Source organism: Myotis nattereri, assembly GCF_964212035.1.
Source record: "Myotis nattereri genome assembly, chromosome: 7".
In the NCBI taxonomy this organism is placed as follows: Eukaryota; Metazoa; Chordata; class Mammalia; order Chiroptera; family Vespertilionidae; genus Myotis; species Myotis nattereri.
The window spans coordinates 49,843,322-49,848,320 of record NC_138082.1 but is presented as its reverse complement, the minus strand read 5'-3'; positions in this window follow the sequence as shown (position 1 = coordinate 49,848,320).

Here is a 4,999-nt window from a genome sequence, read left to right as displayed (position 1 = left end):
TTCCGGCTCCTCTGGCCTTCTGACTGAACAATATTATTGAAATCCATATGTATATTTTCTAACATCACATCAGAGACATTGGCCCTCGATTTTTAGGCCTTTGAACTTGAACTCGTGCCCCAAGTTCTCAGGTCCTCAGTCTCAGACTGAGTTATAACCCTGGCCTTCCAGTTTGCAGTTGGCAATCTGGGACTTCTCCGTCTCTATAATCAGGTGTGCCAATTCCTTATATAAAGCTGCTCTTATCGACACCTATGTATCTATTTTATCTCTATTTACCATTGATTATGTTTCTCTGATAAATCCTTACTAATACAGTGGTAAATCAAAGATTGACTTAAACACATTACTATAAGACAAGTAGTGAAAAACTGCAATTATTGCTTGTTTTTCCTCTATAAAATGATTTCATCAATGTGAGCTATTCATGTCAAGCCTCAACCTAATCTATAAATGACAGAGTTGAAGAAAATGAACCTCTGTCTGTCTCAACTCTAAAAATCTGGGTTTTATTTACAAGCTTTGATTGTTAGGAATACTAAATACTTTCTGACCTCCTACATTGCTTCCAGTTGCCACATGTGTGTGTGTTTTATTCTCATCAAGTCTAACAATTGATTCTATTTTCTAAAATTCCTGTTAAGTAAGTAGGAGAGTGAGTAGTGGTTACGCAGATGAACTGCAAGTTTTCTGTTACTCATTTTTTTCTGTAGATCCAAACATCAGAGATGGAGTGTTTCTTCTCAAACTCTTGACTAAACTGCCTCAACATCTCTTATAATTGTAAAAAAGATGGTCGTGAGTTTTAATCTTTTCAGACTGTAGCAATTTCCAGATATTTATGAAAATTATTAGGAGACTATGGAACAGTTAAAACGGTTGTCAAATTTACTTACCTATTTGTTTGCCAGTATTTACTGAAAGTCTACTTGTGTCAAGTTTGCTAAATGATGGAAATGTCAACTTTTGTCTTAACCATTAATATTATATGGTAAGGGCCGATTTTGAATATATTTTTACCCACTATAATTTTAAAGTCTTGTGTCAACATTGAATTGTGTTTTTAATGATACATAAAGAATACTCAGTGTTTAGAAATGGTTTCTTAGGAAATAAAAAAATATCCTGTCATTTAAAAAATACTGAGTTATCAATGTTCTGTGTAGTTTGAAAAATCAACATTGAATAGCCCTGTGGGAGGGACCTATTGACATTCTAAAAGCTGGACTGCCTTTGGTTATGCTTTCTGATTGCTTCTCATTGATTATGGCATACCTGCCATGGTTAAAATTGTTAGATAAACACTTTTCTATCGATATAAACAGAGTATGGTGAATTTATTCTTTCAATTTAATGAATAAAAAATGTGTGTTTCTGGCACAAAGACATAAAAAGATCTATGTGCATTTGACGGTCTGTTTGTATGATGTAGACAATTTATACTATTGGATTATGACATGAAGAGGAAAGGATAATAGAATTTACCAATGTGCTCAGAGTCTGAAAAACCCACATTCCTGTCAGCTAGAACCTGTCTTTCAGAATCAAATTGCCTTGGCTAAATCTTGACTCCACTTCTTACTGACAATGTGATAATGGTCAGTTTACTTAAGTGGTTGAAATTGTTACATGACATGCATATCATTTCACTTAGATCTTAAACTGTTAGGTTATATACTGCTTTACTGATCCAGGAACCAGAGAGGAGTGTGCAGGAGCTAGAACCACATATGGTCTAAGCAGGAGGACTTGGTTTTCGTGTTTTCTTCTCTGTACTTGACACATACACTGTGAAGAAAGCCAGCTCTCCTGATGTAGGTTGATGTATGTAATAGTAATTTACCTATTCTTTCTCAGCTCCAATTCTACTCATCTATAATCTGGTCTGTGATGCTGGGGCTGAGATTTGCAAACTACATTTTTCACACTCCCTTGTTGACTGCTTTTCTGTTGGGTTAGGACACAGGAGAATTGGAGGGATATTGGAAGGAGAGAGGATGGAGGAACATACCTTCTTTTCAGTTGTACTGTCATTGCCCACATAGTTCCTGCTACCACGGTTGTCCTAGCCTCCAACTTCCTTCAGCCAGACCTGCAGGGTCCCATCAGAGGTACCAATCACAGCTCACAGGCTCTAGCTCTTGGTATCAGCTCTGTGGGCCTTCTTTTGATATCTTATAACTTCACCTTTCTTGTTTGTTCATCCTGGTTGTGACTGCTGCCTGGTGCTATTTTATCTGGCTTAACTCAGTTTAAACTTAGGAATAAAACCTTCCATAATAAGAAGCTTTAACAATGGAAAGGTCCACAATTAAAAAGCTTTTTGTTTATGGTGATGGAAGGAGACTTCACTTGGGGTGGTGAACATGCTACAATATACAGGTGATGTATTATAGAATTGTACACCTGAAACCTCTCTAATTTTATTAACCAATATCACTCCAATAACAGTAAATTCAATAAAAAATAATTGTAAAAAGCTTTCCTTTTGGAATGGCTGTACTTTCTTTGTGACTCTTTATGTAGCTGATTATGAAAGCTATGGTGGTAAAAATGCCTCGAAATAGAAAAACGGGTGTCCCTATGTTTCTCATGGCTTTTTCTTAACACTAAAATCTTACCTGTCCAAAGACAGTTACCTTGATTCTTTTGTACTGGAAGAACTACCTGTATTTATTTGCTCCTTCTTTCCATACTACCACATGAATAGCTCAATTGTAATATGACTGCTAATGTAATGACATCAATTACCTTACATAATTATAGTACAATGTTGTTGTCTTTATTCATTTACTGTGCAGTAAGTCTCTGGCTTATTTACTAGTCATTACAAGTTTGTACTCTTAAGTCCCATCACTCTTATCACACACACACCCTATCCTCTGCTAACATTTTACAGATCTCTGTTTTTATAGCTTTAACTTGTTTAGATTCCACATATAAGTGACATCATACAGTACTTGCTTTCTCTCTTATTTATCTCACATAACATAATGTGCTCAGGGTTCATCCATGTTGTGGCAAATGTGAGGATATCTTCCTTTGTCATGGCTAATTACTATTCCGTTCTGTGTATGTACCACATCTTCTTTACTCATTCCCCCATTGATAGGCATTTGGGTGATTTTCATATCTTGACTGTTGTAAATAATGCTGTGATAAACATGAGAGTTCATATATCTCGTCAAAATCCTGTTTTCATTTCCTTTGGGTGTCTACTCAGAAATTGAATTGCTGGATGGTATGATAAATCTTTTTACTTTTTTGAGGAAATTCCATATTGTTTCCCATAGTGGTCGGACCAATTTACATTCCCATTAACAGTGCATGAGTGTTTTCACCACATGCTCCCCATCATCTGGTTGTCTCTAGTCTTCCTGATGATAGTCATTTTAACAAGTGTGAGGTGCATCTCATTGTGGTTTTGATTCGAATTTCCCTGAGGATTCATGATGTTGAGCATCTTTTCATGTGTCTGTTGGACATTTTGATGTTCTCTTTGGAGAAATGTTGTATATGGCCTACAGAATAGGAAAAAAAAAATCTTTGCAAACGATATATTGGATCAGGGGTTAATATTAAAAATATATGAGGAACTCTGTCAACTCAGTAATAACAGCAACAGCAATAAAAATGTGGTTAAAATTGATAGGAAAGCTAAATAGAATTGAAACAGAGACAATGTTTGGGTGTGGGACTGATTTCTCATCTTAGAGAGAATTAGAAGATTAGATTCCCCGGAAAGGGATTTATGATGTGCCTTGTTTAAAATAATATTTCTGTGAGCTCCTGCAGGTCCCTACAGCTGGCTGCCCCAGGCCAGGCAGGGCAGACACTGGAGCCCACAGCTGGCCCCCATCTCTGCTGCTGCGCCCCTGCTACTGTGAAGGGCCACCTCCCCCCACAGCTCGCTGCCAGGGAGGCCTAGTTGAGGCCTGGGAGCATGCCTTTCGCCGCAGCCTCCATGTGCAGCTACCTGGACTTGCCTTCATTCGTCTCCACGGTTCAGGCTACAGGGCTCCCTCTCCACCTCCAGGCTGGGGGAGAGCCAGCAGCTGCCACTCTGAAGGGGCTCCAGCAGCACAACCCAGGTCTCCTCACAGGGCATCTCACAACCAGACAGATGGTCAGACAGGGTGCGGACCGAAGGCTCACACCCTCCTGGCCGTGGTTATGCACTGAGAGCAGCGGCCGTCTGGTGACTCTCCTAGCCAGGGTGATGGTGCAGAATCTTCACTGCGTTTCAGAAAGCATGTTCCAGGTCTCTCGTGCCTTGGCTTCCTGAGCCGGGGTTTGCAGGCGAGCAGAGCAAGGGTGGCCCTGTGTGTTTATGAAGCCCTGCTCCCACCGGGGACCTGAAGGGGAGGCTGGAAGCTCTCAGGGCTCCATGTGGTACCAGCCTCTGGGGACAGATGAGTCAGTCACTGCATCAAGCATCACACTTCAAGAGCAGGGTCAGGCCACAATGAAAAAGTCACCCATGCTCTTCAGATTTAAAGTCAGCCTCCCCTGTCTCCGCCCTGAAAGACACAGGGGTCACTGTAAATGTGCTTGGGAGAATAGGGAGCCTTATCTAGAGGAGAGAAAATAGTCACCAGGACCCAGCCATGGTTTCAAATGTTTATAAATTATTTTATCGGTGCATTTGCAAAGTTTCATAAAACACCCATAATATTTTGTCCTTAGATTCTAGTGTGACAGCTAATGCAATAATGATTTCAAATGCCAATGTTCAAAAGCTGATTTTGTACATTTTTCTTGTCAGCTGCATTGTAGTTAATGAAATTAAACACACCCATCACATTTGTCTTCAGGGGACAAGGAACTGAACACACCACTGGTTTATTTTTCTTTTACAATAAATTGAAGACAGTCACATCTGAATGATCCTGAGTGGGGTTCACCCAGGAGCCAAGGGACTCCCTGGGTACCAGGGTTGGGCTGAGGTGCCGGTATTCAAGAGATTATGACATCTGAAACCTACCTACAATGAAACTTT